The following is a 25,868-nucleotide window of genomic DNA, read 5'->3' as shown; positions in this document are numbered from 1 at the left end:
GAATTTATCCTTCATACCTTGTTTTATGTCCTCATCATTGCCTATTATCTCAAAGATTTAATGGTTTAGTGGAAAGAGGCTGGAATCACTTAGATCTATTAATACTGAAAAATGCATGTATATTACATGGTTGCAATTGTTATTGCACACGGCAAGCAGGCTTACCATTTCATATTAAAGTGAATCTCTTGTGAACTGAACTAAAATAAAGGATAAAGAGATTAGGACATCCACATTGTGAACGGTGATGCAATTCTGCTGTGAGGAGAAAATGCTGAAATATCGTTTTACATATTAAACAAAAAGAGGAGAATCAGCAGCTATACAAGTCAAGTTCATTTGGATTTATCATGTATTGTTCACCTTGAAGATACTGAACAGGCATAAATTTGAGTCATTAAGGTCAATTGCAGTTTAAATAATTGTGATTATTTAGATAAAAGGACACAACAGTATTTGGTGGGTTTATTCCACAGCTTATGTGACCCATAATATGACCATGTCTGTGGTACAGAGTATTTTTTTAAGCGCGCTAGAAACAGTTGTGTAGTGTAGCTCTGCCCTCATAATTACCTCATATGTACAGTGATGGAATGTTGGTTGATTTTAAGTCTGAAACACCTAAACAACTATATGAAGGATGAAATTTTGGATACAAATTCACGCTTCACAAACAGTTAAACATACACATTTTACTGTTTTTTCCCCATTTGTGCCACAATGGCGTTTTTGTAAATTTTCTACAGACATTCATAGTTCTGAGAGTGCGAATCCGCTGAAAATCATATCCAGTGAAATATTCCAACATCTACTGGCAGAGAACAAACATTCAATGTTGTTAGGATTCAAGAATCCTAACAACTTAGGTGATCCCTTTATATCTTCTCTTGTGCCATGATGGTACTCATATTTATCCCTTATCCTTTTGTGCAGCTGCTAATGTTTCATCATAATCTGTTAAATAAATGTAGGGCTTTAGCCTGGACATTTCTCCTAAAACACAATGTAAACCTCCACCACTAAAAGTCTTTGTTGTCTAACCCTAATCCTTTCAAATTCCCCTGGCTAGCTTTTCAAACTTCACTCAGCACTTCCTGTGTAAACAGAGCAAGTTGTTGTGGTTCGGAAGTCTCAGAGGACAAGAAATTTCCTTCCACTGAAAGTGCAGTGTGTCTGCTAAATAGTATTCACCAGCTCTCTAAACAAACACAGCCTTATGGCTTAAGTCACCATCCATCCTTAAAAATGCTGGGAGCTATAATTCTTTGAGAAACTTCAGGTGACTTGCATTAAACAAACAAAATTCACGGAAATTCAGCAAAGTGCTTGGAGTGCATCCTTGGGCACAGAAGTTGGTTCTGTTTTTGGTTTTGTTATATATTTAACTCCAACCGCTTGGTGTTTTGGCCTTTCAAATTTCCTTACTTCAAGGCCAGCCAAGAGCACAGAAGTTAAACAAGGAGGAAGCAAAATACCTCTGTGAATGGTTTTTATCGCTGACATCCAGGAAATGGTGGCTCTATGACCTCACACCTTCACACTCACACACACAAACACACACATTCATCTGCACACTTGGACAGACACTTGGGGCTGACATTTCAAACTGTCAGGCAGAATGCTGTCAAACTGTGCATTGTCGTTGGACATTTCTGTGTGTGGCTGTGCTTCTGTGTGAGTGTGTGAGCTTGTCCATGCATTTTGTAGGAGTGTGTTGATGTGTGTTAAATGGATATAGTGCTTGCTTCCCATTGCCTGGGGCAAATTTATATAATAATGTTGATTTATTTTTTAATATAGATATATCTTGCCTACACACACTTTCTACAGATTACACACTGAAATACACACATACACACACTGACTCCTCTCAGTAGCCCTCCTCCAACTACACACACATGCACTAACACACACACACCCTCATCCCTTCCCCTCCAAACACACACTTATTGAATTAAATAAAGTCAGCGTTTTCCAGCCAGTCGTTCGCGGGGAAATAAAACACCATGTCATTTAGTGCTGATGGGATGGAGCCTCTATAAATAGTCATTTCCTGCTTGGCTTTAATTAAGTGGCGCTACTGTCAGCTGTCACAGAACACAATTATCAAGCAGACCCATTTAGCAAACTAACCCCTTCGCTGTGTCTCTGTCGGTTTATCCCTCTGTCGGTCTGTCACTCTGCTGTGTGTGTTGTCCGCTTTAATGCCCATCTTTCTCTCCCCATTATCCCCATTTCACTGCTTCTGTGTCTTTCTGTCTGCTTATGTTGGTCAGCCCAGCTAAGAGTGTTTACCTTGTTTTGTTTCACTTTTTATTCTCCTTTCCAACAAGTCTTTTGTATGCTTCTGTTTGTTTTGCCCATTGCTCGGTCTCTCAAGTCTTTCTCTACTAATGTGCTGCAACTTTTCTTCTCTGACGGTTTGTTTCATCTTTCTCACTCTGCACTGGCATCTGCCCTGTATCCCAGTTTTTTCAACTGATTTTTCCTCACAAAACTCCCTTTATGTCTGAGTGTGCTTGTGTGTACACATACAAATATATTTGACAGATTTGTGGGATTGTGTGAGATAACATTGAAGCTGTGTTTACTTAAAAAGGTCTGGTGCCGTCCTGATTGGAGTAACCTTCTCTGTCTGTCTGAAAGCTGTGAAGCATGTTATTCCCCTGGTAGAGAAAGTTGGAGAGATAGAGGGAGTGCAGGGAAGGAAGGAGGGATAGAGCGAAATGCAAAGAGGAAAAGAAACCAGAGGATGTGTGTGGGTTTGTTTGTGAGTGCGTGCTTGTGTATGTGTGTGTGGAGGGTGGGGGAGGGGGGGTTAGAAAGACATGCTAAGATAGAGAAAGCAAGGCCAGGAGATGGAGATGGCGAGAGCGTAGGATACAGAAAGAGGCAGTGAGAAGGACACTGCAAGGACAGTGCAGAGGAAAGAGAGGGGAGTAGGAGGAGGGAAATGCACTCAGGGACACACAACAAGGAGAAACACACTCTCATACACATACACTCACAAAATATACATATCTGTAGCCACACATCACCAACGACATGGATACAGTTATGCCAGACCTCACGTATCCTCATAAAGTATTGCAAACATTCCCGGGACACATAAGTTCTCATTTTTGCTAAGACACAATTACAAATGACTCAGGACTCTCTCACACACACTCACACAAGAACAAAGATGCAAAGGAACACAGAACACCGTATAACACAGTATAAAGCAGAAACGTCTGTATTAATACATATACAGTATATGTATGTGGATATGCAGTATGTTTTTTGTGCGTTTTGCACACAGAAATGCACACGCACACACACACAAGCTCACGGGAGGTGAAGTCTAAAGTGAACTATGGTTTGTCACAACAGGAACATCAATGAATTTATCACTCTGGAAGTGGGCACGAGGACTAGCAACAACAGTTTCTCCCAAAGAGGAAGGACATCAGATACGCATACTCTCACACACTGAAACCCAAGTCAAAAATTGGATAATGTCTCTCTGCTTAGGAGGATGTTCGTCCTCGTGTTCACATGTCTGTACACATGCATGCCTACATACACACCCCGCGCACACACACACACACACACACATAAGATGAGAAAGTCCAATTATCAGCTGGCATTCCTCTCTCAGGGTAATTTAATGCATTGGGTGAGAGCTTCTCATTTATGTTTGGTAATTACACTCTCTCTGCTTTACACTCCCTTTAATAAGCTCTAACTTCACTGCATAAACCGTTACACACACACACACACACACACACACACACACACACACACACCTACACATGCAGATGAACATTTAAAGGCATACTGTCTAAAAATTACATTTGTATTTTTTTATGAAACATAGACACACAAACATTTCAGGTGAATGCACATTCAGATCTGTAGCGTCCCTTCACCCGAGAGCATTACCATCACTGACTGCCGACCTCCCGTCATTTTTTTCTTCACATTATCATTCATTACATTATTGCACTTGTTTTGGTGCTTGGCAATTTTTCCTCTCTATAATTCATTTCTTCATCTGAATTTTCATCAGGGATTATGTTTTGCGTTATGGAAATGCCTATGATTACTATTCATTATGTGGTTTCATGATTCTGAGTCTTTTAAATTTATGTGTGTTTGTGTGCGTGTGTGTGTGCGTGTGTGTGCGCTCTATAATTCAGAGGGTTTAAACAGACGCAAAAGTTATGTGTGCATGTGTGAGCGTTTCTGTGAGTGCATCAGTGTGTGCTTGCATATTTCTTCAACTTGAGAAGTCGTGACTCTCCATCAGTGACAGAGAGGCAGAGTGTGTGCTGAGACTGTCGATGGAGCATCTGAGAGACCGAATTATAGCTGTGTCATCTGCTTCAGTTCCTGTCTGAGAAACTCAATGCATAATCTTCCAACTCTAGTTTGTCATGGAAATATATACACAAATTGGTCTCTAGTGACTTGGTTTCTAAACAGCAATAACTCATAAAAACAAATAAAAGCCAATCAGATTATATATATAAAAAAAACATTTGTTCTATAAAAAGGAACTGTAGTTAGTATGCTTTAACGTACTGGCCATGTCATATATTTGCCTTTGATATTGCTCAGCATGTTTTCAGTTTGCAGTGATTTTATAGTATTTTGTTTACTCTAGCACTGCTCTTGAAATCTCCAACTCAGAAGAGATCTCCTTTCAAAAGGAATATGCCTTGGATGCCATTTTACATTATACGCTGTATCAACACTCCCCACATTTCCGTAATGGAGAACTTTCTTTTCTTACCAAGAAGCTGACGAGAGACCCATTTATAAGTATAAAAATACTAAAACATGGATAAACACTTATCCATGTCACTCAAAATAGAGTGACTTAAGTGTCAGCTATCTAGTGATGTGCCTAACATTTCCAAAACACACTTCATCAATTCGCCAAAGTTATCATGAGCCATGTCTTTAGCTTAAACTCAAAGCTCCCTCAGTATTTTACCACTTATGCAACAGCATTACAGTAGCGAGTACTCTGAGCAATTACTGACTTTTAATTATGTTGGTTTTTTTTAATGTCTACTAATTGTGGCCTAAGGGTAAAGTGTAATTGGCCACCTGTCCAGGTTTTGGCTATCAAGATGATAATAATGTTGCATAAAGATTTCTTTAAAGTGCTGCTTTGCCTTTTTGGAGATTAAAATACACTTTGAAAACCTCAGTGATGTGACAGCAGACATACATAGTGTGCATGTTGATGCTTTTAGGGCATGTTATTTTAATAATGTAGGAGAATTCAAAGCAGTTGTTGCACTGATTGGTGGTTAATTTTAATGTTATACCCAAATGCTCCAGCTTGGGATGAGTGAAATATATTTATAACCTCACATAAAGAACAGACTTTGAAGAGCTGATGATGTAAAAGCCCTTGTAAAATATTCCATGGACACAATCTGTGTTTTTGCAATTTGTCAATATAGGTCAGATCTATTAGGTGTTCAGAGGCCCATGGATACTCCATCTCCTGTTGGAAGTGAAAATACATTTTGTAAATAATTTCATTGGTAGTTTTGCATGGCATTTAAAATATGGCTTATAGAGGAATTACTTATTATAAATTTACAGTTGCTGGTTATATAGTTCATGGGGTGTAAAATTAGACAGTCATAAAAGACAAAGCCATAAAAGGCTCAAGGTGTCAAAAATGCATTCTCAAGCCCTTAACCATTCTTCAGTATTTAGGTTGGAAATCTCAAACATTCAGCATTTTTTCTATTTTAAAGAGCTACTGATTCTTATTCAAGGTATATTTTACAAAAGGGACAGTAAAACATAACATAAGTTGCCATCAATTGACAGTGTCCCAGTGCTCCATTACCATACTACATGTAAACTGTCTACTACAGTTATAAATACAGTTTGTCTGCTGGAGACAGAAAGTTGATTTTCATGCAAATCCTCTCCTCACTTTTAGTGCCTGTGTCTGCTTTCGTCTATGTCTGATTCACAAAATGATGGAGCTTTTATGCTTTATTAGGCAAAACGTTTAGCTGAAATGTTGTAGATGCACGCTACACTACACTGACTTTGCATATCAGAAAATTGGTTTTGACTTTGTTTGGAGCTGATATAAAGTGAAACATTAGAGGAATTCACATGTTAAGCTGGAAATATGCCATCCAGATAAGTTTTTAGGAATAAAAAAGGGCAAATGAAGGGAAATTGATTTAACATTACGTGACCAGGTTTATCCTTATTGGGAAGACACACACAAATCAGGAAAACTAAAATTGAACTTATTTACTTCGACCATCCTTTGTAAAAAAAAAAAAAAAAAAAAAAAAAAAAAAAAAAAAAGACCCAAGGAAAGCTTGGAAAACAAAGGGAGTCACACTTATAAGTCAATTTCAGTCCTGCAATCCATCAGTTATATGCACGTATATCTTGCCCATTCTTACAATATGTCTATCAAATACTCTGTTTGGGCATGAAACTTATCCAAGTATGTAATCCGTCCATCCATTCACCCATTTATCGTTGGCCATAACAGCTTGTAATGTCCTTCTGCTAGAGCTAATAATAGGCTTTTAATACTGGAAGTAAAAGACAACCTATTTTCATTTCTTTTGAATGTGCCAGCAAACGCACACACATGGACGTGCACGCACACACACACACACACACACACACACACACCACAATCCATTAGTTTTTGGCACTCAGTGGTGCCTATGCAAAGGGACTCACCTGACTGTGCTCAAATAATGCAATAATTTACATCCCATGAAAGTAACCTTCACCTTATGCAAGTCACCATGCCACCACCCCACCCCCAACACTAATTTCTCTCATCTGTAATCACTATCTTTATCTTTGACATTTAACGTTCATTTCTGTATTTTCTCTGCTCTTTAACTCACCTGCCTCATCCCTATCTGTGTAGACACATACACAAACACACACACACAGACGCACAACTTTTCATAGGAACCCAATCCTTTAATTTATGAATGTTTATTAATCTTTGATAGCTTATTCATGAATAGTAATGTCAAAATGAAGTTGAAGGTATGAAGTTTACTCTCTTAATGCGATGAGTATTAGCCTGCATAGGAGTGCAAATGGGCTCATACAGGCATCTTCTTCTGCACACACATCTACACACACAAGCACTTGTGTGCACAGTGTCTAACCGTGTGCTCCTGTGGGAGAGGGTGGCTAATTCTGTCTAATAGCATGGCTACCCTTCATCTTCCCACTGGGATCCTGGCATTCAATTACCACCAGTTTATACCTCTCGCTCCTCTGCTACATATTGCCACTAGCACTGACAAACTAATGGAGCGTCTTATTACAGTATTTCTAAGTGCAACATGTAGAATATTTTTATAACCTAGTATGAGTGAGCGCAGTTATTTTATAGCTCTGCACACAAATGTTTTCATGATGCATGTTTACTGCTCTCAGAAGTGGTTGAAATTAATTTGTAATGCAACCGAATTAAACACTCTACATGGGAAGGACTTCAGACTGGAAACATTTTTCAGCCATGTTCAGGCTGACATGGTTGAGTGGACTGGTGTTCAGCTGAGAAATAAATACAGACAGGTACCATGCAGAAGTGGAACTTATTAGTTCCAACTGTGGGCTGTGCTGTTTCACTTCTTCAGCCTGACTACAGCTTTCTCTCTCTCCTCCTCTCTCCATCTCCCCACTCTCTTTCTCCCTCTCTTGGGAATTGTAGCTTGATAAATATCAAACACACACACACACACCTGTAGCACTGTGGTGAGAAATTGCAATGCACAAACAAGTGAATTGGCTTCCTCTTGACTGTTTTCAGTTTAGCCAGAGTCCAAGTGGCCTTTCAAGTACTGAGCCTCTGCTCTGAGGACTTTCAAAGGTCTGTATGAAGAGCGGTGTACTTATAAGTGTCTGAGGGTGACTGCTCAGTATGTAGGGAGGGGGTAAATAATATGTCTCCGGTCCAATTTGAATACGCTTAATGAATGAAAACAGACATCATTTGCAGACATGCCCTGTGATCATGTAATATGAAATCTGTCAACAGCTGATAATGAACAACTGAACCTGTAACAGCAGAGACAGTTTTAAATAGCCATGCAACTATTTGTAAGTCCGGCCTCTAGATGAACCACTGCAATCACATGAGTGTAAAAGAGATAAGCAGGACAGTACCACATCATTTTTTACTAAGTCAACTAAAGGTCAAGGCTTGTCCTTTAAAAAAAAAAAGGTTCATGTTTGCTCACTACCATGTTCTGCTCTGTAGAACTGTAGAATACACACCTACACCTGTAACAAGCAAGTCTAGTTAATATCAAATACCAGCTTTGGGAATACCATGAACTCGATGGCTGAGAATCCCCACAGACTGTGTTTCACTGTGGTTTGTAAACATTGATCCGACAACAAAATAGAAGATTAATTAATGCATGAAAATTAATGAATAAACGAATTAATCGTGATGGTGAAGAAGTTTGACAGAACATGGGGTTTGGTGATGACAAAGAACTCTGGGACTATAAAAATTGCATATGCTGAATACAACTGTGAAAAGTGATGAATGTTTCAGCAAAAGATTGTAAATAGACCAAAGTCAAATGTAACAGGGACGAAAAAAAAATAGGGTAATGAGCAACATAATGTTGAAGCTGGTGAATGCTGAATGTAAGAGGCTGTCAGCATATAAGTGTAATTACATAAAAATAAACCTCATCTTTAATCTTTCTTATTTACTGTGAAAGAAAAGACTTATCATTATATAAAGTTTTTTAAGTGTTCCAGTCACTGGTCTTGGCTGTTCTCACACCACTTTCAATCGATGAAAAATTGCCTCCTGTGAAACCAAGACTGCAAAAACACACATTGCCCAAATAGTAAAAGTGTAATAGAGTGAAACTCCAAAACAAATACAAATACCATTTTTTCCCCTGTGAAACAGACTAGAAAAGTAATTCCAACTGAAAGCCACTGTGCATACTAGTCATTAATTCTACTGCAACCAAACGCAAAAAGGCAAATGAAGACAAGAAAAACCAAACAATAAATAAATAAATAAAAATAAAGGGTAACTGCACATGCTCCTAACCATTCCGGAGAGAGTATTTGACAATATACTGTATTTATGTCTAGATATGTATAGAGGGAAATAACTAGGCTTTTGTATTTGTATAAATGTATAAAATGCTTTCCTCTCTAGCTTAGTAAACACATTACGGTTTTATATTTTTAGATAAGCAAAAACAAAGAAGCAGTCTACAGCAAATCTACAGCAGAAACAGGCCACTTTGGAAATCCTTATTATTTGAAGCACAATAAATCCTGCTGTTTGAATTGGTTTTTAACTGTCCAGCACAAGAGTCATTTAACCTTTATGTCTTAGATTAGAAAGGTTTTAGCTTACAGAGTTTATTCAGAGGGTATTCCACTGCAGGGCACCCAGGTACTCCGTTCTACTTCCTGCAGAGCCATAATTACAAACACAGAGGCAATTAAATCCATGCAGGGAAGTGTGTGTGTGTGTGTGTGTGTGTGTGTGTGTGTGTGTGTGTGTGTGTGTGTGTGTGTGTGTGTGTGTGTGTTTTCTTGCTATACGTCTTTGTGTGTTTTATTGTTTTATTTGAATTTTACTGATTCGATAAATCCATGCATGAATGCACATACAGTATGTAATATATGAGTGAGTGAGTGAGCGAGTGAGTGAGTGAGTGAGTGAGTGAGTGAGTGAGTGAGTGAAAGGAGAAGGGAGAAAAACTATAGACAAGTAGATAGCAGTACTGTATGTTTAAAAGGAATAAATAATAAGCTTGAGAGACTCAACTCAATTTCTACTACTTAACTAACTGTTGTAGCACCTATTTTCTAAATGTTCAATATTCACACAAACATCATCACAGTGTGCAGTGAGTCTACAAGGCAGTCAAGCAGGACCGACCCTAACCTTGTTGGAGCCCTAGGTGAGGTAAAGCTCCAAAAGAAACATCTCAAAAATGCAAGCCTACAGCCACACGAACCAGTGGCTGAGTTCTGCTGGGTTACTACTCAAGTTCTCAGCTTGACATTAGGCAGTGCAAAAGGGCCAAAAAATGTTATTTTGATTATTATTAGTGTTCTGGACAATTTGCAATTTAAGTTGTTTTCTCCTATGTACATTAACTGAAAACAAAGCATGAGTTATAAATAGCATTTTTCATAGCTTGACATGCTTTTTAAAAATTTAGATTTTACTATGGTGTGAAATTTTTTATGCAAAATGGGTATCTGTAGCTTCTTTGAAACCTCGCGTTGTGTAAACCAGCTGTGAACTAAATACTGATGTCACCTTTTTACTTTTTTATAGCAAACATGTTAGCAAGCAGTGGCTATTTACACATTAATCAGGAGACATGTTTTTCACCACCTGGCAAATCTAAGTCTAATATTTACATTCTTATAACTACCAACTGCTGCAGCTCCTGAGCTGCAAAAGCTGCATATGTCTTCCAGATAATCAGTAGCATTGCATCCTTATAGAACAGTGTTGCGCAGTTTGCACACTGTAAAACATGTGCCGTATGTTCTGCATCTGGAAACAAAGTTGATGAGAGTAGAGACTGAATTGTGATTTGTGGGCCATAAAAAAAACAAAAAACAGCTTAGAAAGACAAATCTAAAAGACTTTAAATATTTTCCAAAAAGTTAAGTCGTGTGATTATCTCTGTGGGTTAATGGTTAAAAATTAAAGCTTTTACATTACACAAATACACTGTTGAAAACAGGTTTAATTTAATTATGCCTGTGAGTAGTACGACACTGAAACAAATGAGAAGATGTTGTACACACTAAGATAAAGCCCTTGTACAGATAACGCAGGTACATTCAGCTTGATTTAACTTTTTTTTGGTCAATAAACCTAAGACCTGAGTTTGAATCAGATTAAAAAGGATTCCAAGGATCAAAACCAATTTTCTTTCTAAATTTCCAAACATATGTACACCTAAGAATTTATAATGCAATATTGATGACAGAAGATAAATTTCCCTTTCCAGCCTGTTGACCTGTAAATTAATATGGGGCAAAGACAGTGAAGATGTTCTCACAAACTCATCGTCTGTTACTTCAAATGGATGGTTTGTCTTTGTCTCTGCAATTGGGGAAGGTGTGCATTCCCTACAACAATGTGTGTGAATGGTGAGGAATGCTCCATGACTGAGAGAGAAGACAGAAAAGATGTCATTCTTTTCTATAGATACCTGATGTGACAATATATCAACATAGTGCAGTTGTTGAACACTCAGCCTCTGGAATCACACATGGATCTTTAGGGCCAAGAACTGAGTGTCCTTTCTGATTTTTTCTTACTGGCCTCTCTATCAGAATACGTAACATATGTTGTATTATCAGTGAGGGCACAGCTTATTAAAGCAAAAACCAGGCCATTAAAATGTGTCCCTTTGGAGGAAACTCACCATGGCTGCATTACATTAACATGGTGTTCCTTATTAGGAATATGACGGTGCTGTTGAAGCCGTGTTGCACAAGCCGAGCTACTGCCTCGAATTGAAAGTCAAGTCTTAAGCCTCAGCATGACACAACAAATATGTGTAGTTACTGCTGCGGCTAGCTGCTCTGAACCTTATCTAAATCCTCCTTTGTAAGTGAGTGCATTTAAAATGACCAGAAACGACTAAAAAGTGTTCAATGTGCAATCACAAGAGATTTCTACAGCAGACACCTTTTAGTAGTAGAGTTTCTCTCTTTCTGTCTCTGTCTCACTCTTTTTGGAGTCCTTGAGATAGTCTAAAGGAGAGCGTGTTATCTCCTGCAGAGCAAAAGGGGGAAGATACTTCTCACTACACTCATTCTCACATGCCTGCCCTGCTTGCAAATAGAGGTGTGTGTGTGTGTGTGTGTGTGTGTGTGTGTGTGTGTGCGCGTGCGCTTAATGTGTGCAGGCATGTCTATCTGACTTTCAGCGTATTTAAAGATTGAAAATGAGTCGTTGCTTTGAGGAATGTCTCCAAGGGTGAATGTGCAAGTGGGCAGGCACGCACACACAAGATAATTCAGTCTTCTACAGCAGCAATAGTGTCATAACAAATTAAATTCACCTGACGCAGAAACTCTTGGGCTCAATTTCAACTCAATCTTAAATCCATGAAAGATTCTGTACATATATATGCCACACAGAAATATTACAATGCTACAATCCAATCTAGTTGCAAAATATACTTGCACCCAGCTTCAAAGTGTTTTTAATACATTCAACCCAATTGGTGTGTTCAAATAATCTATTAATAATCTAATCCAGTAAAGGTGCAGTCAAGTTTCCCATACCATACAAAACACTGTAGTATAGTAATTCAGCTCTCCCAGAGTCTATTTAATGCCCTTTTTGTAATTGTGCTGTGTTCTTTGAAAACTGTTACCCAAGCAGATGATGGAGACAAATCCTGAAGATGCAGGTGGAATAACCTCCTCAACAGCTATCGGATGCTGCTTTCTAGTCAGCTGGATGTCCAAACATAACATATGTTTGATAAAATAAATTAGCGGTTTCCGTGGTGCCTGTGAATTGAAAGAAATGGTCTCCAAAGTAAGCCTTAATTAAGCTGAAGCACTGCATGTTTAGAGTGCCACTTTTGCCTTTCAAAAGCAGGAGTTGTTAGTTTTTCCTTAAGATTAAAAGAAAAAAATGTTTTAATGCTATCCTGCTTATTTGGTAGTAGCTGTGCATTAAGCACAATACCAGTGAAGACGTAAATCATTGTGGTATCATGTTTTCTTAATGACATGAAAAGCAGTCCTCACTCCCCCCTCTATTATTGGAGCAGGCCTGCTTAAATAAAACCTGACAGCGTTCACAACGGCGGAATCATAAATCTCCATGAAGATGGGGAGTCACATTGATGCTACAAACCAAATACAACTGATTAAGCTCACAGTCAATAAGGCCCATGTGCAGAGCTAATGTACAATAAATACATGCAAGTGTATATCATTTCTGTAGAACACACACACACACACACACAGACACAGAGCAACAGGCATAAAGCCTAATTTCCATGTGTCCTTGTGTTATGCTTGCCGCCTCTGCCCACATTTTCAATCCATTAGCTGTGTGCAGTAAATTGTCAGTTAATCATTCATTGTTAATTGGTAATTAAACACTAAGACAACACTTGATGTTTAATATGTGATTGATGTAACTGACGGCATGAATCAAAAGCCTGTGTGTCTGTGTTTGTGGGTTGGCGAAGAACTATAACCTGTTCTTCTTCATCAGCCTTCACTGAATGACAGCAAAGCTTTGAGCCTTTACTTTTACATCTGTCAGAGATGACGAAAGGGAGAAAGAAAAAACACAAAAATAAAAGTGATATTAATGTTTAACACAAAGGGAAAGTAGTGATAGATTCAGAGACTGGAGGGAGGAGTGCATTCAAATTAGAAGTAGAAGAGACAAGGAGCTAGGCAGTTTGGAGATAAAAAGAAGAGGAAATAAAGAAGAAAGATAGAAGCCCAGATACAAGAGAGAGGGGGAGAACTAAGGAGAGTTCTGTTTAAGATAAAAAGTGCTAAACTACTTAAAGAGGTAGCAGCCAACTCACTTTTGTTTTCTCTGGTGCATACTTATATACGTACGTATTTATCTGTCACCTATTTAAAATAATTACTATAATTTTTGTTTTCAGCGGCTGCAAAAGGGTCATTTGAAATAAACATAAGAAATGGAGAATTATATTAAGCAGTGATACTCAGCACTAATAAATAAACTGCTATTAAGAGAATCTTAATAGCAGTCTATTAGCTGGAGACTGACAAGTGCTGGGAAATGCAGTGCAGTGTAGCCCAAAAGCAGCACCTACCACCCCAGCAGCCAGTCCACGAGGAGTAGACAGTAGTTAATGGGGCTCAAAGTAACTTCCCCAAAGGGAGGAAGGCAAGAAGTGGCAGCAATAATAAATAATACCAACCAAGACGGTTTGCTAAGTCAAGGAGGGCTGGGTAATTGGTGTGATATAAATATTTGATAAGCCAGCCAAGGCATCTAAAGTGACCAATGAGAGTCAAAAGCCCCACTGAAACACACAGATCAAATGAATTCTGGTGCATATACAAATGGGAAGACAATCTTTTTGGATATACCCAAAAAATAATTGATTTAAGCTTCTCTCTGCATTCCCATATCAAAATATCTCTATGGTTCTGGCAGAAAAACTGTAGAGGAATGTTTTTATGCCTTTTGTAGAAGAAAATAGTCTAAATTACTCAAGAGAAAAGCTCTGTTTAACAATACAATAAAGATTAGAAACATTAAAGTTTCAGCATGGTTCCTGCAGTGGTCCACGCACAAGCTCAGCTGTGGGTGAGGGAGCTCTTGTCTGCAACAGTCAATGTGTTCATACTTGTGCGAGTTGCTGCTCTTAGACAGCGAGCTGTACTTCCTGTAATGTCATTTTTAATCAACATAAAATTTGGTGGTTATCTTATTATGGATGTGTCCAAGATGGAGGCAGACAAGAAATAGTTGTGTTGGGGTTCCCTGTGACCAACGAGCCACTCACTAACAAGACCTCACATGCTTCCCTGATGGAAAGTTTTAAAAATTGCACAATGGGCCCACATGCCAGCTTCAGTGAGGTAATGGCACAGTAGCATGCAGTGGGCCTTATGGATGGAATGAATACTGTGGTGGAAGACATTGAACAGAAATAAAAAGCTGTTTATAGGCTATAATAGAACTACACCACAGTTGAATAACTTAAATGTCACCGCTACTAAGCTTCCAATTTGTAATTTAATTTAGTGCACTTACCTCTTTGACAAAAGCCGTTCTTTTCATAATGACATGATATAGCTGCTGACCGCAAGTTATAAACTCAACGAAGCTGTAAAAGACTAAAAGATTAGTGAGTAGATAAGTCTCCGTCTCCAGCCTGATGACGTTTGTTATCAGGCTGTTCATACACATTTGCTGCAGTCTCAACTTGTTAGCAACTGCCTTAGATTGCCTTTAGATATTGGGAGCATAATTTACCTATGCATCACATTGCATAGTCTCAGATGAGCATTTTTTTTTTGTTTGTTTCATCAATTTCAACATATTCGCCAAGACTTAACAATGAAAAATATGTATGTACAATAAAAAAAAAAAAAACACTGCTAATTGGGCAGATACAAATACAAAGAGCACCACCTCTGCATACCCCAAAGGAGACAATAAGGCTGTTAAATAAAATGAGTGAAGATCCCACTAATGCAGCTCTAGAGCCTCCGCAGTGACAGACACTTGTTAAGCAACTAGAGTGAAACATGCACACACAGCCCTGCGATACACACTTACACACTCTCTCTCTCTTACACACACACACTCACATTTGCTCATCTCTAGATGCTCCGAACTTTCATCTGACAATCAAACGCTGCAGACTGACATCTAAGACATGCTCGTCTGACAGATCAAACCTGATTTACAATGCATGCGTGTCACATGCGCATGTGTGTGCTGTTCTGTGCAGACGAAACGAGCAGAGGGAGTTAAGGGTCAGAATTGTAAATTTGAAAGTGTCACATATCTTGCCATTTATCTATCCAGCAAGCTTCCTGTCACACACAAACACACACACACACACACATACGCAAACACACACACGCACACAAACAATATCCACCTATTTCCTCCTAGCCATTGATTTTAATATTCAGAATAATCAATGAGCTTACTCTGCCTTATATTGCGTCTTTTCCATCTGTGGACTGAATCACTATGTTCCCCTCATTGTTAAGCAGTAGAGTGAGTCCCAGAGATGATCTTTTCCTCACTGACACCTTTGTGGCTTAGTGCAGGCCCTAGACATAGTGAGTGACAACCTTTGTCTATCACAAAATCACATCAGCTACGATATAATATGCAAATATGTTTTGTAAGGAACACAGTGATGCCTGGATTCTGTTTATAATTCCTATGAGATAACTGTAAGGAATGATGCAAAAAGTTATCTATATCGTGTTCATTTGTTGGCAACTACAGCTTGAATAGCATTTTAACAGTGAGGTTTATGCAATGAGTTGGAGAAAAACAATGATGGTGGCTAGTTTACCTTAGCAAAAGCCCTACAAAGTGACCTAACCGCACCTCTAAATCTCACTAATGAATTAAATATTTCCCAAACACCCAACTAAGCATGCTTCCCTACAACTTCTCTGCACTGTAGTAATATTATACTGCCTGGGTAGGTTAAATGTTGCCACTGAAAACTAAACATATATTAGACAGCACATGAGAGCAGTATAGAAACATATTTTGTTGGAAAAATGCTTAACCACAAGCAACCAGTTGCAATGACTCATGTGAGAGACCACATCCCTGAACAATTAGACTCAGATTAGTCAGCGTGAGCCATCTCAGACACCAAATGTCAAAGAATGCTATGTTTGATGCTTCACAATAATAAGTAGTAGATTAAAGTTTAATATTTTATTTGTTTTTGTGTATCAGTAAGAATAAACTGTATTTAATGTATGTGTCAGGAGAATAGAGTCTGTACGTTTGGGGTTATGCACTTGTATATGTACATTTGTCACATGATGGCAGTATGAGGTAGTGTGTGTGTGTGTGTGTGTTTGTGTGTGTGCGTGTGTGTGTGTTTGTGTGTGTGCGTGTGTGTTTGTGTGTGTGTGTGTGTGTGTGTGTGTGTGTGTGTGTGTGTGTGTGTGTGTGTGTGTGTGTGTGTGTGTGTTTGTGTGTGTGTAATATGGCCTCAGGGCTTCCATGAGTGGTACTGCTGAGGATATTCCCCTAAAGGCAGAGATCTTCAGCCAAAAAGAAAACATGCATCACCTCTCCTTCCCATCCATGGTTTGCAAGTCACAGACATGCCATGTCTCACTTAGCATAAAACACACTAGACTGAAGCCAGTGCACATACATTTGTGTAGACGCTCTATCCAATAGCATATATAGCCAAAAAAGTAATTAATTCCTGTATTCATTATGGTCACATTTGCCTAATTTTTATTTATAGGTTTAGACTTCAGCCACAGATTACTGTAGATCTTTTTAAGTAGAAACACGGCTGGTCACAAATCACATTCAAGAATTGTGCCTGAAACATGATCTGAAGTAAAGTGAAGACAAAAGTCCCAGAGATACAGTGGTGTATACAACCATTGCTAGTGAGGATCCGTGTCTGTGGGGTCTGCTGAGCTACCACAATTGAGTGTGCAAGATTTCAAACCCCAACTGTTCTTAACCAATAGCTACTGGCTAAGATGCAGATTATTGTTCTCTGAATTGGCTATTTAAGGGTAATTATGTGGAAATGTTCAATAAGGGTAACAAAGCCAGGAAAAATGAGAAAAGATAGTGTAAATAATGGATTGTTGAGATTAAAGCACAAATACGGCTCTTCTGCTGCGAGCAACACTTTGCAAAGTGCACAGCTTTTGCAAGAAATGTGAGTCTATTATACCACAATGTCCAATGTCCTTTTCTCTCAGATATTAGCGCATTCCTTCTTACTTCGATACATAAAACTTACATAATACATTATATCACGAGTGTAAAGAAAAAACACACTTTGTGGTCCATTTCAGCAAAGTACGATTAAACGTATAAAGTTGGACTCCTAGAGATATACGACATGACTTTTGCAAGGACTTATACAGTGGACTTCATTGGAAACATTTTATTCAAAGCTGAATCTAAATGGTAATTATTTGGCTCAACAACTTTGTTTCAGAATGATCTTAATTATATGTATAATGATGGGTTCTTATTGTAAAGGTCTGCAAAGAGCAAAACACCTTTTTAATTAGTTGTCTCTATCACTCCCTCCAGGAAAGACACAACACCGAAGCTCTTTGCAACTGATGGATTTATTCCCTCTTAATTAGCACTTGTTGCTCTTGCTTTAGGTACTGTATATCCACCGTCGAACTATTAAACATATAAAACATCACATAGACAAATCACGTTGTACACGTAGTGGATAACATAAACATTAAATGCGTAAATAAAATGTAAAACGGGATGCAAACTTATTACACATACCTCGCTGGCTGCACATCCAGGAGAGAATGAATTAAAATAAATATAACAAAACAAAAACAACTTATGAAACTCAACACATCACGTAAGACACCATAACTTCAGCTCTTTAAATTACCGCTCCACATGTTCTTCTTTTACCGAGCACTTGTCTTAAAAAAGTGTCCGTGTGCAACAAGGAGAAAACCTATAGTTCCTACCTAAACAATCAAATAAATCACACAAACATCGAAACAATATGCAAACGACACAGAAAATTACATAAATAATATTTATGGCATTTAAACTCCCACCAAATCACATTATTGTGATTTCACTTAACAATTGAACTTTATCACTCTTACCTAAGCTAAGACACTGAGTGAATACTATATACTTGAAAGCAAACATAACATCTACTCTGCTTCAAGCAGTAGAATAGTCTTGTGCACAAGTCTATCTAGATACACTGGCTTAGAAGTACACTTTCCTTCACTATTCAAGCTGGAGTCACTGATCAATAGTTTTACTTTCCTAACTTTTCCATCACTACTAGGATACACCTCTGTCACCCTTGCCAGCTTCCACTGAGTTCGTGGAGAACTATCTTCCTTAAGGATGAGAATGTCATTAACCTTTGTGTTTCTTCTGTCCTTTTGCCATCTTTGTCTTTGCTGAAGATTAAGGAGATATTCCTTCTTCCACCTGCTCCAAAATTCATTTGCCAAGAACTGCACCCGGCGCCACCTCTTACGTAGGTAAAGATCCTGACTTACAAACTGACCAGGAGGGGGCAATATTACTCCAGACTTCATCAAAAGAATATGATTTGGCGTGAGAGGTTCGAGACTTGTGGGGTCATTCAAATGCTCTGTTGTTAGAGGTCTGCTATTTATAATAGCCATTACTTCATACAGAAAGGTTCTGAGTGAGGCACTGTCAAGTCTTTTAGCAGACTGATCCAGAATCGCTGTGAGAACACTTCTAATTGTCCTTATCTGTCTCTCCCATACACCTCCCATATGACTGGATGATGGGATGTTTGTGATAAACTCACATCCATATGTTTTAAGTTGTTCTTGATTCAGGTCCTTCATTGCATTCATGAACTCTCTCTTTGCGCCTACAAAGTTAGTGCCTTGATCACTTCTTAGCTGTCTTACATTTCCACGTATTGCAATAAATGCACGCAATGCGTTGATAAAGGCATCTGTTGTTAGATCGTCCAACATTTCAATATGTATGGCTCTGGAGCACATGCACGTAAAAAGAAGACCATATCTTTTCAGTTCTTTCCTCCCTTCCTTCACATAGAATGGTCCGAAGCAATCTATGCCACAGTACGTGAATGGAGGTGTCATTTCCACTCTTTCTTCAGGTAAGTCTGCCATCTTTGGCTCCTGTGCAGTCCTTCTGTACTTTCTACATCTTGTGCATTTATAAATGTGTGAAGCAACTGCACTGCTACATCCTATGATCCATATCCCATTGGATCGCAGTTCATTTACAGTCATGCCTCTTCCCTGATGATGTACTTTCTCATGGTAATGCTTAATAAGTAAAGAAGACACATGACTTGCCTTTGGCAAAATGACAGGATGTTTGACATATGGGTGAAAGCTAGCTCTTGTCAAACGTCCACCTACTCGAAACACACCATGCTCGTCCACAAAAGGATTTAATTTGTGTAGCTTATTGACTTTGTCCTTTGATCTTATTTCCTTGCTTTTTTCTAAACCTTTGATTTCACTGTTGAATGTTTCTCTTTGGACTAGTTTTATGATGTAAAGTTCGGCTTCTTGCCTTTCCTCAACACTTGTGGTTTCATTTAGTTTTGGTTTAAGTCCTTTAATTTGCTGAGCAAAGCACTTAAGACGAGCAATAGCCTTGACGGCTCTATTCCAGTCAGAAAACTTTGTCATGCGGTCTAACAGTGTCCTATCTACCTTTACACTGGTGTTGAGCACCTGCACCTTCCGAAGTTCTGGATCATCTTTACTGACCTCTTCCACCACTGTACCTATGGGTAGCTCCTTTTCCCATAGAAAGTCTGGGCCAGTGAACCAGTTTGAAGCAACTAGTTGTTCTGCAGTTAGACCTCTGGAAGCATGGTCTGCAGGATTATCTTCAGACTGCACAAAATGCCATTGCTTAGGGTCTGTACTGGACTTGATTCTTTGGACTCTGTTTGCCACAAACACATGAAAGCGTCTTGCATCATTATTTATATATCCAAGAACTACTCTTGAATCAGTCCAAAAATGTTCTTGAAGACCATTTATTTCAAGCTCATCTCTAAGAACAACACTTGTCCTTGCTGCTACCACTGCCGCAGAAAGCTCAAGCCGTGGTATTGTGGTTATCTTAGTAGGAGCAACACGTGCCTTCCCCATAACAAGTGAGCAATGGACATCTCCGTTAGCATTAATTGCTCTAAGATATGTACACTCCCCATAACCTGTGGCACTTGCGTCTGAGAAATGGTGAAGCTCATATTGCCTGACATCAGTAAAGTTTACTGGTAAATAGCATCTTCTGATCCTTACTTTAGACAAATTTTGAAGGTCTTGTAGCCATGACATCCATTGTGTTCTGAGTTCTTCTGGAAGAGACTCATCCCAACCAACTTTATCTTGACACAGTTGCTGCAAGATTTGCTTTCCCCGTAGGACAAAGGGTGCTAGGAATCCCAAAGGGTCATAGATGGAAGCTACTGTCGACAACACACCTCTTCTAGTTAGTGGCTGTTCTTTGACAGTAATTCTAAATTGGAAGTCATCAGAGAATACGCACCACTGAATACCAAGGGCTCTCTCAAAGAGTGGTTCTCCCAAAGCCATATCCAGGGTTTTGATACTATCAGCACACTCTTCCTTTGGTAATGCTTGTATTACATCCTTGCTGTTGGAAACAAACTTATGTAGTCTCAGCTTGCCTGTACTGCAAAGTTCTCTAGCTTCCTTAATGAGTTGGATTGCCTCAGCATCAGAAGTAACATTCACCTGTCCATCGTCAACATAAAAACTCCTCTGAATGAATTTAACAGTACTTTGACTGAATTGATCTTGACACTGAGCGGCTAAATGTTTCAGACCAAAATTGGCACACCCAGGTGAGGACGCTGCCCCAAACAGATGAACCTTCATCCTAAATACTGATGGTGTTGATTCTAGATCATTGCTCTCCCACCATAAGAACCTTAAATAGTCTTGGTCTTCACGTTTAACATGGAACTGATGGAACATGCGTTCCACATCGCACATGACGGCAATTGGGCCTTTACGAAACCTACAAAGAACTCCTAGCAAGGTGTTTGAGAGTTCTGGGCCTGTAAGAAGATGATCATTCAGTGATGTGTCTTGAAATCTTGCTGAACAATCAAAGACTACACGTATCTTCCCAGGCTTTTGAGGGTGGTATACACCATGATGAGGAATATACCAGACTGGTTTGTTGTTCAGTTCTTCTTCTGGGACCTTTTCTGCCTCACCACGAACTATGAGGTCTTTCATGAAGTTCTTGTAGTCAGTGTAGTATTTCTGGTCTCTCTTGAATCTGCATTTCAAACTTGACAAACGCTGTACAGCACATGCTTTATTGTTGGGAAGGTTTGGCCTATCTTGTTTGAAAGGTAAGGGCATCTCGTAATGACCATCGTGTTTATGCTTTATTCCATTCTTCATCTTTGTGAGGAAGTTAAAATCTTCCTGAGAGAGAGTTGCTTCTCCAACATCTCTTTCACTGAAATCGGATTCTAGCATCTTGATTACATTATCTGGAGTGGTCATTTCTTTGATTTGAGTCTTACACACATAGTGAACCTCACTTCTGAGTTTAACTATTGTTGTAGGTTCTGGTATCACCTGCTTTACAATGATACGATGACTTACTCCGATAGCATCACCATAGTTCTCACATGGGACACCATAGCTCACTATGCTCCAACCTAAATCTGTTTTTTGTGCAAAGGGTTGGTTTTCTTCTCCACTTACAACTTCTCTAGGTAATAAGGCTTGTGGGCAATTATAACCAATCAAAAGACCAATCTCACACTCCTTCTGTGGAGCTATGTGTTTTGCAAGATGTTCTAAATGACTCCATGCCTTAGCAGTCTCTGGAGTTGGAATATGTGTCCGATTGGCAGGAATGAACTCACGAGTATAAGCTGTTGGTACTGTGATCTTCTTAGATGAATGTAGTCCTCTTATCTGTAGACCATTAAGTCTTTTACAGGCAACAATTGTCCCTTTAGATGACATTGTCGATAGTTTTAGCCTTACTTGTTCTGTGTCCATGTTTAAAGCATCAGCTACTTCTTCAAGAATGAATGAAGAGTCACTCTGTGAATCTAACAGAGCGTAAACAAGTACTTCATTGTTTGGATCTCTTGGTGATGACACATACACAGGAACTATAGCTGAAGTCTGTACACTGTTACCTTCTTGTACAACTCTGTTGGATGTGATTTCTTTGGTGAGACTTTGTTGTACTGATTCTGTCATTCTTTCCTTACTGCAATCTCTCCATTTAGATTGTTCTCTTTTAGCTCCTTGTTCTTGGTTTGAGCGATCTTCATGTAAACATGTGGGATGACGTTTTGAGCAGACTTCACAAACCATCCTCTTGTTACATTTCTTAGACTGATGGCCTGTGCTCAAACAGCCGAAGCATAGTTCTTCGTCCTTAATAAACTTAATTCTGTCTGCAACTGTCCTTTCCAATAATTTATGACACTTATGCAAACCATGTCCCCTTTTCTTACAAAACAGACATGTAACTACGTTTCTTTCACTGATATTTGTTGTGAATATCTTGGTACCAATGGGTTGGTTCTTAAAAGGTACGGTGTTCTTGTTCTTTGTCTTCACCCTTTCTGATTCCAATGCTTGATAAGATGTAATAGGATTGCAAGCAATACTAGCTTCCAATGAAAGGAATGTTACAAAATAACTGAACCTTGGGAATCTCCCATGTTCCAGTTGATACTCTGTGGCCTTTCTGTTCCATCTGGTGCTTAGCCAGTCAGGTAGCTTGGCTGCCAGTTTCTGATTCTCATTTCCATCATCAAGGATTTGTAGACTCTCATTCTGATTCATAGCGCATTCACAACTGCACAAGAAGTCAACAAATTTCCTTAACTCAGAACTTTCCTTTGAGGCTATTTTTGGCCAGAAATATAGCTTGTCTCTGAAAGCCTTTGCAATGACAAATGGATGTCCATATCGTTCACTGAGCATTTTCCAAGCTGCATCATATGACTCTTCTGAACCAATTAGAAAATAACCTTCTAAGGCCTCTCGAGCTGGTCCTCCAATATATCTCTGAAGGAAGAAGATTTTCTCTGAGGTTGGAATGTTTTTCTGCTCAATCAGAGTCTGAAAGGATGCCTTCCAATGAGCAAACTTAAGTGGATCTCCATAAAAGACTGCAGGTTCTGGAATGGGAAGCCTATTTGCTGATATGGCCTCAGCCAAAACCTTTACAAGCTCTCCTGTTTCAATTTTGCTTGCACTGGTAGGAGCCTTTGGTGGTTTTGGTTGCTGATTTACATTGTTCACTTGAATGTCTTTCTGCGTAACTGTAAGATGTTCAGAGCTGTGTGCTACAAAACCCTTAATCTGATTGATTTCACCTTCATCGTAAACTTGAAGTTTTGCCTTGGCTGCATTTAGCCTTTTCAACTCTTCTAAGCGCTCAAGCTCCCTCTTTAAGGTTTCTACAGACCTTCTTCTTGCAGCATTCTCTTCTTGTTGTTTCTTTAAGAGAGAGGCCCTTTCTTTCTCTCTTTCTATTCTGCGTTCCGTTTCTTCCTTTTCTTCTTGCAGGCGATGAGTTAATGCAGCAGCTTCTTGTTCTGCAATTATCCTTTTTTCTTCAGCCTCAAGGTTGTATAGTCTCTGTTGATAAGACTCTTGTTCAGTCATAATCTTTAAAACGACTTGTGTGGCAGCATATTCAGCAGCAGCTTCTTGTCTTTTAATTGAGGAAGTATTAGAGTACATAGAATTAACCTTAGAACAGCTGGAAGCAGAAGGTGAAACACTGGATACAGAGGATGCAAATACTGATTTTGCGTCAGGCCAAATGATCTGTTCCTCTGCTCCTTGAATTTGAGACTGAGCGTTTTGCACTACAATCTCAGTAATTGATGTACAGTTGTCCATCTTGCGACGCATGTCATGAGCTGGGCGATCAATTTTTCTGTATTCATCATAAATACTGTTCAGCTCAGATAACTCTCTTTGAATGCTGACAATGTGCTCCTGTAGAATATCTCTGGGATCTTGTTTTATTACAGATTTTTTAGCAACCTTGGTTAAAGCTTTCCATCGTTCATATGTGCTGTCAAAGTGTAGCAGGAGAACCTTAAGTTTTTCTTTCTGAAATTCCTTTCCCTTTTCTGTTAATGTTCGGGCTCTTTCACTTCTACGAGGCTCTTCAGACGGTGATGTTGGTTGTGGAAAGCTTGACACATCCACCTCTTGTTCTATGCCAGCTAACACACTCTGAGCTTCTTTACTTGTATGAGACATTTTGTTACAAAACTATTTCAGAGTGATAAAGGCCCTTAACTACATTGGTTTGCAACTTCTTAAGCATATATGTTAATTAAACACATTACTGTTTCCAAATCGTTCTACTATAGTAGGTAAACATCAAATTTGAATAACAAAGTAACAATAATATAAACAAGATGCTTATAGGAACACTAGAGTGAACATTAGAAACATTGAACCGTAAATAACCCTTAAAATTCAATTCAATATACTTAATGTGGCAAGGAATACTTCTTTCAAATAATCAATCACTTTCTTCGCATTCAATACCTTCACAATATTTCAATTATTATTAATCCTCTAATATCAGTTATCAGTCCTTGTCACGTTCAAGACACACCTTTGGTGTCTATCTTATGAACATCTTCAGAAAACTGATGAACTTGGGTGTCTTTAACGTTTTTCTAATGTCTTATCTGAGTTCCGTGTCGGCGAGCAGTCGGGACTCTTGCAAGATCGAGAAGATTCGGCAGGTTCGAGTTCGACTATCACTCCCTCCAGGAAAGACACAACACCGAAGCTCTTTGCAACTGATGGATTTATTCCCTCTTAATTAGCACTTGTTGCTCTTGCTTTAGGTACTGTATATCCACCGTCGAACTATTAAACATATAAAACATCACATAGACAAATCACGTTGTACACGTAGTGGATAACATAAACATTAAATGCGTAAATAAAATGTAAAACGGGATGCAAACTTATTACACATACCTCGCTGGCTGCACATCCAGGAGAGAATGAATTAAAATAAATATAACAAAACAAAAACAACTTATGAAACTCAACACATCACGTAAGACACCATAACTTCAGCTCTTTAAATTACCGCTCCACATGTTCTTCTTTTACCGAGCACTTGTCTTAAAAAAGTGTCCGTGTGCAACAAGGAGAAAACCTATAGTTCCTACCTAAACAATCAAATAAATCACACAAACATCGAAACAATATGCAAACGACACAGAAAATTACATAAATAATATTTATGGCATTTAAAGTCTCTTTTTAATTGCGCTAGCAGCAGCCTACATCTGTTGGTTTGGTGAACAAAGGTCAGTAAAATCTTGTTTTTTTTTATGAATAAGATGAAAATGGAACATTGTAAAAGGACATCACTAAGAAGACAAAATTGATGAAAGAAAGATTTGTTTTTCTTAGATTATTACCATTTACCTTTACAGGGTCATCATTACCGGGTTTAATAAAAGGATGGGCAATGAAAACAATCTCCACAATTATTGTGATAAAAAATTCTATTAATAGCAATGATAAACTAAAAGGCATTTTTTGATTGATAA

The 25,868-nt window shown here is 38.7% G+C and overlaps 1 long non-coding RNA gene across 1 annotated transcript; it reads right to left on the bottom strand.

Moving 5' to 3' along the window:
• Nucleotides 1-17,959: 17,959 nt before the first annotated feature.
• LOC137124246 (uncharacterized) lies at nt 17,960-25,561 on the bottom strand. Its single transcript, XR_010913931.1, has 2 exons — nt 25,285-25,561; nt 17,960-25,170 (listed from the first exon to the last, which is right to left on the bottom strand). It is a non-coding gene; the product is annotated as an uncharacterized lncRNA (long non-coding RNA).
• Between the last annotated feature and the right edge of the window lie 307 nt (nt 25,562-25,868).

The sequence above is a fragment of the Channa argus genome, chromosome 3, assembly GCF_033026475.1.
Source record: "Channa argus isolate prfri chromosome 3, Channa argus male v1.0, whole genome shotgun sequence".
Classification (NCBI taxonomy): Eukaryota; Metazoa; Chordata; class Actinopteri; order Anabantiformes; family Channidae; genus Channa; species Channa argus.
This window is presented reverse-complemented; position numbering and strand designations above follow the sequence as displayed.